The sequence below is a fragment of the Heteronotia binoei genome, chromosome 4 (genome assembly GCF_032191835.1).
Source record: "Heteronotia binoei isolate CCM8104 ecotype False Entrance Well chromosome 4, APGP_CSIRO_Hbin_v1, whole genome shotgun sequence".
In the NCBI taxonomy this organism is placed as follows: domain Eukaryota; kingdom Metazoa; phylum Chordata; class Lepidosauria; order Squamata; family Gekkonidae; genus Heteronotia; species Heteronotia binoei.
In genome coordinates, this window is record NC_083226.1 from 151,799,294 (window position 1) to 151,815,109 (window position 15,816).

Sequence of the window (15,816 nt, forward strand, 5' to 3'; positions counted from 1 at the left end):
TCCAGTAGAATTTATCGCACAAAGATCGAGACTTTCTCACCTCTGCTGTCCTGCTGCAGTTCAACATAGCCCCTGAAATACTATTCCTGCTCCTCCCTCCCCCAAGCATTTCAGAGGGCACTGGGGGCTGCCATGTGAGGTGGACAGTGAGAAAGGCGTGTTATGTGGCTGAAAATCCTTGCATGCACAGAAAAATCCAATGGATCCAAACCTATATCAGGTCAAAGACTTTCCTTAGTAGTTCAGTTTGTGGTTCACTGTGATGTTAGCAGCCAGACCTCTCCTGCAGAAGGGCAGTTTGAAACCAGACAGCCCTCTTTAATTTCACACACACACACACACACAAGCATGTGTGTACTATACAGTCTGGCCTGGAAGTGGGAAAAAATGGAGCTGGAGCAAACAAAATGGATATTGGCCAGAGACAAGCCTGGGAAACTATTTTGGGTAGGTGACTCAGGGTAGCTGACTTGCTAATGGATCTCCCATTGCCCTAAAAGGAGATACTTTATCTCAATAATAGGTTTCCTGAGAACCCCTCCCCACACCTAGTTCTGCTTTCCCTTACTCACTTATGGGCTATTCATATAGCCTCTCCCATCCCATATTTAAAGGTCATCAGAGAAACATTAACACTCTCAGTTTACACCAAACCAGTTCATCACACACCCTTGGTTGCACTCATGCAAACTGTCATGAATTTCTTCAGCTCTTTGTCTATTCCTGGGAAAGCCATCAAACCTCTTCTGACACATTGTTTTACCTCTGAAAAGCCAACCATGCTATTGTGTTGGAGGCACAAATGTCAGATGGCCCCAGAGTCAATTTTTCGTATAACTGGACACACTCTGCCCAGTGCAGAGTGTGTGTTCCTCAATGTCAAACATCATGCCCCTACTTGTGTGTAGGTCTTCCTCTCCAGGAAATGCTGCCCAGTTCCTTTTCTTACTTCCATGGCTCTTGCGCTTCCCAAATCACTTTGCTCATTACTCCCTTTTTATTTTCCTCTTAGTTAGAGTGTTTCCCCATGTGTATGTTTTATTCTTTATTCGTTTTATAATAAAACACATTTCCTTTTGTACAACAGTCTGGTTTATTTGAGATAGTTCTGAGGGAACAATTCCTGTAGACATTGGTAGAGATCTCCTAGTTACCATCTCCACTTTTGCTAATTCCTCAAATTAATTTGGAGACCTCCAATTTGGATAACAGTGAAGCTCCTTTCCCCTTTCGTATATGGCTTGACTGGTTTCCCAACATTTCTAGCTGGATCCCATCAACTGCTGGACACTGCAATGACATCATCATGTCCATCTTCCAACAGCCAGTCAACATAATTCTCCAACAATACTTTCATTTACGTGTCTTACTCATTGCTAGATTTGCCGTGGTGCTGAAGGAGGTGGCATGCATCCAACCATCTGCAGACTGCGCAAAGTGGGACTTCGCAGCTTCCTCCAGTGCTACATCCCACTGAGCCCCATGAAATGTTGTTCCTGGGAGGTCAGCAGACCCTCAAAAACAGCATAGCAGTGGGGGTCTGCAGTAAGAGGGAAGAATGGGTGGAAATCATTGCCCCCCTCCACAAACAGAAATGTCATTCAGTCAGAGGAACTGCTTGGCTGGATGCATGCCATTAACATTTGATTTTCCCATTAACTCCATTTCCAGTCATTCAGCCACCCACAGAACTGCTTGACTTTCATATATATCCATGCGATTTCTGGAATGGCAATTGACATTCATTTCAATTTCCCTAGGATTTAGAGACTGTGTTTCCCCTCTTATTTTTTTTATTATGCACATGCTTTATATCTTTTGACCATCCTCATTTGTCTCATACACTGCAGAATGTTTGAGAATGACAGGGTGCAAAACAGCCGATATGGCCCATTTCAAACAAAACAGATGAAAGTTTTGCCTGGCCGCCAATATTTTAGTGGCTTGGTCCATCTGCCATCAGACACATGTTGGCAGGAGGATGTCTGCTTCTTGTCATCTGCTAATTGGAAGAACAGCAGGATTTAGGAGCTGCTTAGGTATTAAGGGGAAAGTACACACCGCACACAATTCACATCAAACCTGTGATTGGAGCCAGACTCCTTTATCCTCTGCATCTGGAGAAATAAATACCCTCCATACTGTTCAGCAACTGATAAAATCTTGCTTAGCAAATAGGAAGAAGTACATTTCTAAGGAGGAATAGCCAGCTCTATTCACTTTGGGCTATGAGAAAATGCCTTAAAGAGACCCTCTTCCCCATAATATAAGATGTTTCCAGACAAAGGTGTATTTACCTATTAGGCAAATGCTGCTTTCTCTTAATACAGGCCTGAGCAATTGACCTCTGAAGATAAATGAATGTGTGGTGCTACTTTTCACTGTATCAGACCATCAGTCCATCAAAGTCAGTATTGTGTACTCCAACTGGCAGCTGCTCTCCAGGGTCTCAGGTAGAGGTCTTGTACATCACCTACTACTTGATCCTTTTAAGTGGAGATACTGCAGACTAAACCCAGGATCTTCTGCATGTCAAGCAGATGTTCTACCACTGGGCCAGAGCCCCCAATTATAGCTCATCAGCCATACATTGTGCTCGCAAGGCATTTGACAAACCACCAGCCCTGTTTTAAAAGTCCTAAATAGGCAGCAAAAACTGGATTATGACTGAGACCTTGGCAGGCTGTCATGGAAAGGCTGTCATTTTAGAGGCTCTGGTGTGTCCAGCAAAAAAACCCAAACCTTATTATTTTTAAAATGTATGCCTCCTTTCTGCTTGATTAGGACCACCAATGTGGCTAACTGGACAAAACATTATTAAAACACCATTAAAAAACAATACATAAAAACAATTAAAACCAAACTACACTATGTAATAAAAGCTCATAAAAACAGTAATTAAAGCATAGGCCAGAGGGAAGGGATCACTGAAGGAACAAACACTAGACAAAACAAAACAAAGTCTTCACCCAGTGATGGAAACCATGACAGAAGGGAACAGACAAATATTCTGGGGAATTATTTCCATAGTGCAATGGCAAAGAAATTCTACTCTTAATTCAGAAGTTGTGTGTGGCGGGAGGGGTACCTGAACCAGGGCTTTTAAAGATGTCCTTAGTGGTCATATAAACTTGTATGATAGTACCCGGTACTTTAGGTATCCTGGTCTCTAGCAATATAGGGCTTTAAATTTGGTTACCAGTTGTTTTGTGTTGTTTTTATGCCAATGTCTTTTAAAATATTGATAATGTATGCTATTGTTATTATGGTTCTATGTGTGGTAATCAGTTACAAGTAGGGTTGCCAGTCTCCAGGCGGCAGCTGCAGATTTCCTAGGATTACAATTTATCTCCAGAGGACAGAGATCAGTTCCCTTGGGAAAAAAAATAGCTGCTTTGAAAAGTGGACTCTATGGCATTGTACCTTGCAAGTACTTCTCCTCCCTAAATTCTGCCCTCCCCAGGCTCCACTCCCAATATCCTGGAATGTCCCAACCTGGCAAGCCTGAAGGATGATATGGTTAAGAAGGAATAAATTTGTGGAGGACAGGCCATCTGCCTCTTGGTGGTCTTTGGGAAGAATAAGCTGTCTTGTGGTAGTTAAAATGGCTGCTGGGGTTGTTGCTGTTAGGGCCTCTAGATCCAGGTTGTATAATATGTAAAAAAAGCTATCGAGTTCTCACAAACAGCTGGGATCTTTTAGAACTTTTAGTAGCCAATAAGATTTCCACAAGTTCCTATTATAACACTGTGGATTTTTTTTTTTTTTTAATTGTGAACCAGCCTGCACAGGATTCTGTAGGGGCAGTATATAAATCGCCTAAATAAATAATAATCCTAATCAGAATTACATCCTTCTGTATCCTGAATGGAAGGATAGGGCAGGAAGGATCAGAAGTGGAGTGGCTCTGTATGTCAGTCCATACAGACTGTATGCATACAGTCCAGTAAGATTGTCCATGGGGTCGCGAAGAGTCGGACTCGACTGTGCGGCTGAACAACAACAAAAAGATTGAAAATATAAGAGAAATATTCACTTACAGAAACATGGGTAGAAATAGTGTGCCCAAAAGGAAGCTTAACTCTGGGAGCTTCTTATCACCCACCAGATCAAAGACTAGAGGATGGTTTAAAAACAGCAAAAATTAAGGAAAGCAGCTAGACAAAATAACTGTGTCATAATAGGCGATTTTAACAACCCACACAGTGATTTGGTCAATATGGCTGATTACAGACTGGCACTTTGGATTGACTCAGAGACGCCTCTGAAGTCGACCCAAAAAAATCTGCACAGATGGCAACATATGCCAGCCATCCTCCTCCCGTCCTCCAGGCATTTGAGACCAGCTCAAAAATCTTTGAGCTGGCCATCAGTTGCCTCCCTGCAGTCTGGACAGGGAAGGGCGCAAGCGAGGCAACTTAGCAGTGTGGAACTCCCAAGCCACCCTAAGCTAGTCCCATTCAGAGCCATTCAGAGTGCTGGAGAGCTTGTGCGCATGAGCGCTTGCCCCCCAAGGGAAAAAATGGTAATCTGGCATCTGGGGCGCCTTCCCATGCGAAGGCACCCAGCCACCGCACAGACGGGATGGGGGCACCGTGCGGTTTAGAGTGCAGAGGTGTTGGGACAGCTCTTTTTGAGCCGCCCTGATTCAGGATGCCTCCAAGCCGTCCCAGAATGCCTGTCTGTTCTCAGCCTATGTGTTCAGTTTTCTAGATACTCTCATTGTCTGTGCCATGAAACAGATGGTCACTGAACCTACGAGGGGAGAGGCAATCCTGGACTTGGTCCTAAGTAATGCTCAAGATCTGGTGAGAGATGAAAATGTGATTGCCCTAGTTGGGAATAGTGACCATAACACTATTAAGTTTAACATTTATGTAAACAGGGAGTTGCCCCAAAGGGCCAACACAATCACGTTTAACTTTAGAAGGGGTAACTTCTCTCAAATGTGGGAAGAAACTTGTAAGAAGAAACTGAAAGGAAAGGTAACGAGTGTCAAATCTCTTCAGAAAGCATGGAGACTATTTAAAATCACAATCCTAGAAGCTCAGATAAAATGTATGCCACAGGTTAGGAAAGGCACAAATAGGTATAAAAAAGGCTCTGCATGGTTAACAAACAATGTAATGGAACACAGTAAGTAAAAAGTAAGAAGTGAAATTAAGGTGTAAAATGTCATGGGTGCTGGGGACCCTGCAGAAGAAACTGTGCCCCTGCCACCTGCACCAGTGCCCCTGCCTCCTGCTGGAGAAGATCCAAGCCCTGCCTTGCCCTCTCGGGTGGCTCGTGTGCGTGACCGGAGGAGGGCGGCACGCTCACGAGCAAGACGCTCCCTGAGCCCTGCGTTTTGAAAGGATTCTGGCCCTTCTGGAGTAAGGATGCTTGAGTCTCAGCAGGATCCTGGCTGCCTCTCTGAGCCAGCAATTAGCCCAAATGGGCAACAGCCAGCAGAGGGCTGACGTTCCAGCATCCACTTCGGCTTTTGACTTTGGCTTCTGGACTCCCTGACTTTGGCTTTGACTTCTGGACCCCCTGACTTCGGCTTCTGAACCTCTGACCTGCGATACCTGGACTGTGATTCGGTTTTGGCGCATTGGACCATCTTTGCTCACCAGCTACAGACCTTGGACTGTCCCTGGACTTTGCCTGACCCGGTCTCAGCCCGTGACATAAAAGGTAAGAAGTGGTGGAAGGTTAGTCCATGAACTAGATGGGCCATTGGCCTGATCCAACGTGATTTCTTTTATGTTCTTATGATCAGAATTGCATCCTGCTAAATCCATTGAGTTAGCTGTAGTTATATTAAGTAATATATCACCAACTTGCATTTTATTTGCCAAAGGCTAGTCCGTGTGAGGTAAATAAATGTAAAAGGTAAATAGATGTAAAAGGACCTGAGAAGGCTGAACAGGGGCTGTGCACTGCTTCTTTCCCTTTTAAGGCAGAGCAGCCGAGTGTGTGTGGGGTTGTTCTCTGAGCTTGGCTTCCCTCATGAGGGAAGCCAAGCTCAGAGAAGCTATGCCACCTGGCTGCTTTCCCCTTTAAGGCAAGAACAGGTGGGTGGGGGGAAGGGCCGCCCAGTGATGCCCCGTAGATGAGGTGACACCCAAGGCAGTCACCTATCTCACCTACTTAGGGGGAAGTGTTTGTGAGATTCCTGCATTGTGCAGGGGATTGGACTAGATGACTCTAGAGGTCCCTTCCAACTCTATGATTCTATGATTCTACTCCCACATACCAAGCATGGATCTTGTGGATCTCCTGACAAAAAAATATGTAATCTATCACTAAAATCTGCCTTCATTCCTGAGAACTGGAGGGTAGCTAATGTAGCCCCCATCTTTAAAAAAAAAAAAAGGTTCCAGAGGAGATCCAGAAAATTATAGACCAATCAGATCTCAATACTGGGTAAGTTGGTGGAATCCGGTATCAAAGACAGAATTAGCACATGGATGAACAAAAGCTATTGAGGAAGAATCAGCAAAAGCAAGGATTCTACATGGGAAGATCTTGTCTCACTAATAGGCTTGCCAACCCCCAGTTCCCACCAGGGGGTCCCCTGGTTTTTGAGGCTCATCCCCACTGCCAGCCAGTTGACTGGCGGGGAGATACCCTGCCCCAACAGCCACCATGTGCCTCTAAATCTTGGCATGCTTAGAAGAAACTTGGCTCATGTTTTGGAAGGTGTGTGTGTGCCTTTAAATCTCAGTAGGAGGCAAGCTGGATGGGCAGGTGAACAAGCAGAACCACATGACTCTTCCCATTGAGTGTGAAGCTGTGAAAAAGTAAGAAAGCACAGTCCCTCAATTTGTTTTGCATTCATTTCAGAAGTCATGAGTATAGTAAAGTGCAGTTAACTAGAACCCGATTATGGGATGGAGGAAAACTTTCCTTTTGTTTTTCTTGTTAGTCTGAAACACAGCTGATGAAGTACAGCAGATAGTTACATTCAGTAATTTCTGTGAGTAAATTGCTCTAGTGAGATCACAACAAGTGTGTGCTTGCAAACTGTTATTTTGGCTGCTTTGTGAGTGTGTGTGTGTTCCACTTTCATTTAGTAGAAGTGCAGCTCCTGGGGGATGAAGAAATAAAGACTGCATTCAGGGGAACTGCACTGTTGTATTTTTATTTCTTTTAGGGAATGGGGAAGTCTCCAGGCCCCACCTCAAAATCCCCAGAAAGTTTCTGAGTTGGACCAAGCAACTCTATTCACTAGCCTTTTAGAGTTCTTTGATGGAGTGAACAAACATGTGGAAAAGAGTGACCCAATAGATTTTGTTTACCTAGACTCCCAGAAAGCTTTTGATAAAATTCCTAATCAAGGGCTCTTGAGTAAACTCAACAGTCATGGGATAAGAGGACCAGTCCTCTTGTGAATTAGAAACTGGTTAATTAACAGGAATCAGAGTGAGTATAAATGGGTAGTTTTCACAGAGGAAGGTGGTAAGCAGTCAGGAACCACAGGGCTCGGTACTAGGTCCAGTGTTTATTAACTTGTTCATTAATGATTTGCAATTGGAAGTAAACAGTGAAGTGGCTAAATTTGCAAGTGACACCAAGTTGTTCAGGATGGGGGACAACAGGGAGGACTGTGAAGTACTCCAGAGGGATCTGTCAGCAGTGGACAAGTGGGCATCAATGTGGCAAATGAGGTTCAACATGGGCAAATGCAAAGTAATGCACATCGGAGCCAAAAATCTCAGCTATAAATACATGTTGATAGGGTCTAAATTAGAGGTAACTGACCATGAGAGAGATCATGGAGTCATGGTAGATAACTCACTGAAAATGTTGACTCAGTGTTGCAACTGCAATAAAAAAGGCAAAAAATTGTGGGGGGTGGGATTATCAAGAAGGGAACTGAAAACAAAGCAGCCAGTATCATAATGCTCCTGTACAAATCTACAGTTCAGCCTCATTTGGAATACTGTGTACCATTCTGATCACTACACATAAGATATTATAGCATTGGAAAAGGTGTAAAAAAAAAAAGGACAACTAAAATGATTAAGGGGATGAAACGCTTTCCCTATGAAGAAAGGTTAAAGAGGTTGGGGCTCTTTAGCTTTGAGAAATGACAATGGAGGGGTGACATGATAGAGGTTTATAAAATTATGCATGGGATAGAGAAAGTGGAGAAAGAAGTACTTTTCTCCCTTTCTCACAATACAAGAACTCCTGGACACTCAATGAAATTGATGAGCAGTAGTTTTAGAACAGATCAAAGGAAGTACTTCTTCACCCAAAAAGTAATAAACACACTGAATTCACTGCCACAGGAACTACAAGCATTGACAGCTTAAAGCGGAGACTGGATATCATGGAACAATGCTCCATCAGTGGCTATTACCTACAAGTATGGACACAACACTATATCTGGGGCAGTGATGCTCTGTATTCTTGATGCTTGGGGGGGGGGCACAGTGGATGGGCTTCTGGAGTTCTGGCCCCACTGGTGGACCTCATGAAGGCACCTGGGTTTTGGCTACTGTGTGACACAGTAGGGGTTGGACTGGATTGGGCCATTGGCCTGATCCAATATGACTTCTCTTATGTTCTCAGGGCCGGATCTAGGGGGTGGGGGCAGAGGGGGTGCTTGCCCCGGGCGCCAACGGAGGGGGGGGGGGGCGCCAAATTGGGCATGGGGTCCATTGTATGCTATGGGACCATAATACAGAATGGGCCAAAAGGGGGCATCAATATTTAATGTTGCCCCCCCTCAAAAACATGTAGATCCAGTCCTGTATGTTCTTATGACCAGAATTACATTCTTCTAAAACCATTGAGGTGGCTGTAGTTATATTAAGCAATATATCAACTCTGGTGTGATAGAATGGGAGGGGAGGGAGAACAGGAAAAAGCCTGGGTATCACAGTTTCCATAGATGGGAAGCCAAAATTTAATGTATAGCAATTGGCTGTCAGTTGGTTTGCATAATGCTACACCATTGTCTGAGGTTCCTTAAGTACTTATTTTATATACATGTAGTGTGTCATCAAAAGAGATGTATTCATAGGAACTTCAGTGCATGAAGTTTACTACTTCCTAAATTCCTGGTGAAGACATCGCTTTAAAAAATTGCATCGTTATTCAAATCTCTGTGCACTGTGCAACTCAATTTACAGTTGTGGTACAGTTTTTTTTTATGGCGAGGCCTCCATGGTGGTTTCAGATCAAAGTTGAAAGATTCATCCTTATATTATTCATCTGGGATTTCTTTTTAATCCTTGACACGGCCAGAAGGGAGCATTGTCCGCTCAGATTTAATCACCAGGAGTTCTGAAGATCTGAAAGCGGGGGCTGTATCAATGTCTGGCTAGAGTTGAATCAAATGCATAATTCCAGTGTTGAAATATGGTCATAAAGTAACAGTCATGTGAGTGATCTTCTAATAGCACCAACTCCCCTATGAAAGGCGTCCTTTGCACTCAGTTCATTGCTCTGAAATCCTTCCAGTGATGCACTCCATTTTTATTTTTAAAAACGCAGGGTTTCAGGAGCCTCCCGTCAAAGAACTGACCTTAAATCTTCATATTTCTTCTAGAAATACAGTAGAAGTCAAAACGACATCCAGGTGTTTCTCTGTTGTTAAAAGTACTTTTATCCTTGCTATTTGGATGATTTGGTTGTGATGTACAGGTGGGTTTCTTTTATTGAGAATTTGTCATGCATGTTTGCTGGGCCAGCCCCTGTTGCTGTGTCTTTAACAATGGTTTATTTTTAAAAAAATATTTGTCACTACCCCCTCAAATATAGATACATGAGATATTATAAAATCATGAACAGCATAATATAACATGAAAAACATAATGCCAGTAAAAGATGAACAAAGGACAATTTTAAAAATCCGTAATTTGGTTGAAAGTCACAAAACCCCATCCTCTCTTCCATGGCACTGAACGATAAGCTATTCTTCTGCAAGTTACAGAACAGCCGCTGCTGCGAAGAGATTTCTTGTATTTGTGAACATGTCTGCTCATTTCTCTGTGCAAAATGCAAACGTTTTCCCCCCTTCCTCCTTGCATTTTCTTTTATTACAAACTACAAACATTTTCTATTCACTGGGCAGAAAGGAGGAGGAGGAATATGCAGTTTGTAGCATACTTTGGTCATCATCCAGCAAGCACCATATACATCTGTCACACTTACAGCTGCCAACCTCCAGGTAGGGTCTGGAGTTCTCAAGGAACTTCAGTTGATTTGCAGACTACTCAAACCAGCTCCCCTGGAGAAAATGGCTGCTTCAGAGGGAAAAGTCTATGATAACCCATAGATGCCTGGTGAAATCCCTCCCCAGATTCCCTCCTTGTCAGGCACTACTCCCAAATCTCCAGAAATTTTCCAGGCCAGAGTTGGCAACTGTAGTCACACTGAAATCTACAGGCTTAATCCTGTAAACCTTTATTGCAGTGATCTCAGGCCTCATTAGCTTTTGCAAGATTGCACCTCTTTGTTATACTCTCTCAAAGCAGTTTATTATTGTAACATTTGCCAGCGAAGACATTAGACTCTCGGTTGTAATGGGCAGTAGTGAAAGAGTCTCTATCTATTTTCACTTTTATGCATCAATAGTAGCAAGTTAAAAACTGATACAGATAACAAAGAAATGACCTCAGAATATTGTTCAGCACACACAACTTTGTCTTTATACTTGTTGCTCACAATAGCAAGGGCTAAATCTGATGTTAGAAGCTTTGACATAGGTTGGAAGCTTATCATATGCTAAACTTCATCCAACTAGTCTTCAGCAGTGGGGCACACTATAGGTCAGGGGTGGCCAAACTTGCTTAATGTAAGAGACACATAGAATAAGCGTCAGATGTTTGACAGCCACAAGACATGAATGTCAGATGTTTGAGAGCTGTAAGATATGAACATCAGATGTTGGAGAGCCACAAGACAGGAAGGCAAGCAAGCAAATAAACTGGGGAGAGGTGGAAAGAAAGTAACTTTAACTTTAAATGCACTCTCCAAGCCACCAACTGGCTTGGCTTGGAGAAGTTATTTAAAGAGAGAAATGCCTTCTCCAAGCAAGCCAACAGGACAGTGGGGGGGTTCAATAGCCACACAAGATATGTCAAAGAGCCACATGTGGCTCCTGAGCCACAGTTTGGCCACCCCTGCTCTAGGTATCCCACACTGAGGAACTCATCAGAGTCATTATCCATCTAGACATTTTGAGACGTTACAGTTGTGTATATCTATAGCCTACCAACTGCATATAGATTCACCCTATATATGTGCCGGCATTTTGTGTGAACAGGGGCTGCACATGTATTTACCTTGGGTGTACAGCTCCACTATTTACAAACTGAAAATCTGATTTTTTTTCCAAGATTTACAATCACACATGTTTTGGCTGTATGCACACAGAAAATACCTGTGGTGCCTTGTTCACACAACATAGCAGTTGTGCATATTGTCAGGATTATGAGTAGCATGAGTTTCCAACACATGTGCTTCATAGGACTCCAGTAAGCACTATTGTAATGTCTGAAATGGTCTTCTCTTTTGGATATTATCAAAGATGGTTGCATAGATCAGCTTAACCTTTGTTAGATGCTGTACTTTTCCACAGTTACTGGGGTTTTTTTTTTTTTTGCTATACATTTTTGATAAATATGGGGGGTCCTTCCTAAACTTTTACCTGTATACGTACAGAGAGAGAACGAGGAAGGGAGGGAGAGAGATTTTGATCCAATAGTTTTCTTGTTTCCAGTTTCACAAGCATATGGTTGGAAAACAGGCAAATCACTGGGGTTCCCCCCCCCCCCACAGCACCTTAACAATACACAGGTCAGCATATTCAGCTTGACTTGGAGCTTTTAATCAAGCAAAGTAAGAGAAGGTCATGTTGTTCAATGAGCAATTTCCTCAACAATCTAAGACTTACAATTGATATCCTTCCAGCATGAGAACTTCTAACAAAGCATAATCCTGATCCTTGGGTCGTAATAAAAATAAACGCAACAAGTATTTAGCTGACATAATCCAGTGTCACTTTTAATTTGTGTTTCTTCAGGAACAATGCTGCATCGTAGGACATCTCTAACCCCAATAGAAACCCAAAGAAGATTTAAACATGGATCAAGACAAGTGAATTCTTGGGACATGGAAGATATTTATGCAATATCCCCAGCTGGAGACACATTCTCTCACTTTGCTTTCCATTGGCATGCATAACAAAATGGTGTCATTGGATGCAAACGCTTGGATATGAATCTCTGTTTTCAGTTCAGCTGGTGGAGTACTGTTCATTTTATTTACCGATTTGCTTTCCAGGTTGCCCTATTTCATTTGGCCCAGAGCAGATAACAATTTTGAAAAACCTGCAGTAAAACGTGCAACTAAAATGGTTCCATTCCTTTTAGCAACTAAAAAAATCCTATAAGCAATCTACCAAACCCCTCAACTGGGTGAGCTACAACTTGCTTCAATAGAGCCAGTTCAAGGTTTCCATTGCTCTGTTGAATGCTGCATTCTTAGTCAGATCAGGGGGCTTTCACCCCTTTCTTCTCATTGGTTCTGAAACACTACTGCTGTCACCCAGCAAGAACACTCAGTGGAGGAGAGGGAGATATTCTGATCAATGGGTGACTCTTCTGCATCAAAAGCCATAGGTATCAAGCGATCAGAATGCAGAGCAGAAAAGAGCCCTGCATCCAGCACAAAAAAGCCAGTAGTTTTTCACTAAGGAGGAGGAGGAAGAAGAAGAAGAGCAGGAAGAGACTGGATTTACACCCTGCCCTTCACTACCCAAAGGAATCTCAGAGTGACTTACAATCTCCTTTCCCTCCCCACAACAGACACCCTGTGAGGTAGCTGGGACTTGGAGAGCTCTCCAAGGACTGCTCTTGAGCAGAACAGCTCTGAGAGAGGTATGACTGACCCAAGGTCATTCCAGCAGTACTAGAGATGGTACAGAAATCATCATCCTGTTTTTTTCCCCCTGGGTCATGGAGATCTGGCATACCTAGCTTAGTTCCCAAAATGAGACTGATTCATCAGAGATTCTTCATTGTGTGATTTTTTAAATTGTTTTGTATAGAACACTGTGCATGTCTTCTTTCAATTCCCTTTGTTTCAATTGGAGAGCCAGTTTGGTGTAGTGGCTAAGTGTGCGGACTCTTATCTGGGAGAACCGGGTTTGATTCCCCACTCCTCCACTTGCACCTGCTAGCATGGCCTTGGGTCAGCCATAGCTCTGGCAGAGGTTGTCCTTGAAAGGGCAGCTGCTGTGAGAGTCCTCTCCAGCCCCACCCACCTCACAGGGTGTTTGTTGTGGGGGAGGAAGGTAAAGGAGCTTGTGAGCCGCTCTGAGACTCTTCGGAGTGGAGGGCGGGATATAAATCCAATATCTTCTTCTTTGTTGATTACTGAAGCATATGTGTGCATCAATAAAACACTGCAACACCTGTAGTTGTTGTACACTTGTATAATCTTTTTTCTTTTTTTTCCCTGTGACTTTTGACCAGGAATGGATGCATGGATCCACTGCTTAAAAAGATTGCTACTTCCTAGTGCCTAAGCTGGGGGCTCCTACCCCTATTAGAAATGGGACTCAAGGTTTCTGATCTGCAGAGCTCAAGGTTTCTGATCTACAGGGCAGAATAAGCAGAGTCCCTCAAGAGTGCCCAAACAATCACAGGAGGCAAAGGAGCAGGGAGGAACTAGCTAGGTGTTCCAGAACTCTATGATCCAGGGCTGGGAACAGGATGATGATTTCAGTAGCATCTCAATAAAGAAATGAAGTAAGGAAATCTCATATTTTCCCTTTTTTTCCTCCCTTGGGGTGAGTCTTGCTTCAGTTCCCATCCATTGTTACTATATGGTCTGCAATATCCTTTGTTCCAATGTCCACCACTTTAACTTCATGCCTGCTGTTGACACAAGAGTAGCAATGGAACCCCCAGCGATCCCAGGAAATGAGTAGGCATTGAATAAACTTTGGATTACTTGTCATTTGATATCTACCAAACCCCTCAACTGGGTGAGCTACAACTTGCTTCAATGGAGCCAGTTCAAGGTTTCCATTGCTCTGTTGAATGCTGTTGAATGTTGAATATCTCCTTGCCCCACTTTGCTTTTTGTTCATTCTTTTTCCAATTAGCACCTTGCACAATTCCATTCAGTCATTACCTTATGCTATAGCATTCTATTCTATTCACATGTAAATCAATGGCAAAATATCAATCATCTCTTTTCCTGGTCTTGGATTGAAGTTCTGGCACAACCATCTAGCTCGGTTTCCCTCCTGTTGTCAAGCTATGGAGTGCTGAACCTTCCTACAATGACCTGTTAAATGTTCCTCAAGGCCAGTGAGATGAAATTTGCAGGCATTTTCCACTATTAATGCTTCATCTGTTTCTAGTATGAGTTCTACTTTTATATCCTCCCTGCTCAGTTTATATTATCAGGAGCCCAAACACCTGTTATATATGAACTGGAAGATCTGCAAGCCGCATAGATTGGAAATGGACCTGTCTGAGGACAGCTTACACTTCTTTTTTCTTTCTCCTCAGCAGCTAACATGAATGGGTGAAACTGCATTGATCTTCTTAAGGACAGGAGCTGGTTCCTGTCTTCCAAGATAGTTCTCGTCTGCTAATTTGATTTTAACAGGTTTGGATCACACCAAGGGCTTACACTTTAGACCCCACCCAGGTTAAACACATTCAGAAAAAAGGACAAGGAGAAGTCACCTAGGTGGACCTTAATTGCTACTACTGTCTGCAGTGAGCCAGCCATTAGGATCTTCCTTGGTTTCTCTTAGGAAACTGTAATTACAGAACTGAGAAGCAGTGGGGAAACTCCAGGGCTTGCCTCTTTCAGATACTTGAAGCACACCATAAGCATATGTGACCCTTATCCCCTTCCTTTTCCTTTGAGACATATAAAGAATATTTTTCATTTCCTTCATCTGCACAAGCATATCTAACTTGCCACTGCCTGTGCTGGATTAGGCCAAGGGTTGATCTATTCCAGAACGCTGCTGCCAATCAGATGTGTTTGGGAAGTTTACAAGCCAAGAATCTTGGACAGCTTTTCCCCGTTGTTTGCCCTCTTCCCCATAATTTAGTAGTCACCAGAATTCAACACCTAAACCCATTGCTACAGGCTGCACGCAGTTAGTTACATTTTGAACAGGTCCAGGGGTTTTTTTTAGCAGGAACACACAGGAACACAGTTCCGGCTGGCTTGGCATCAGGGGTGTGGCCTAATATGCAAATGAGTTCCTGCTGGGCCTTTTCTACATAAAAGATCTGTGTGAAACAATGATGAGGTCAGGGTGTGTGGTCTAATATGCAAATAAGTTCCTGCAGACCTTTTCTACCAAAAAAGCCCTAAACAGGTCACATGTGAGAATGGGTGAGGTGAGGAGTTTGCCAGGGCATAAGGTTGGCAAAGGGACTACTACCACCACTGCCTCAGTTTTGCCATTCTCAGTTTGCATGAAGCACCACAAAGATCCATGGGAGCATGAGAAAATTCTCAGGTTATATGTTCCAGCTGTACCAGGTTAAGGGGGATTCAGGGGGAGAAGACCTCTGATATCCCAGAGCCTACAATGATTATGGTTGTGGAAGAGCCCAAGCGTTCCTTGTTTTTAATGATATCAGGAGACCCCTTACGTAACTTATGTTTGCTTCCTGATGAAGTTACAGATTCTCATCTTGGCAATGGCATTTCTTCAGACAGAGCCACACACAGATAAGTGTGTATCTGTTGGTTGGGGGATGACATTCGCTCAACTAGTTTAACTCAGACTTTCTGTAAGCTCTCACCTTTGGATAGGGATCGTCACCATGTCAGATT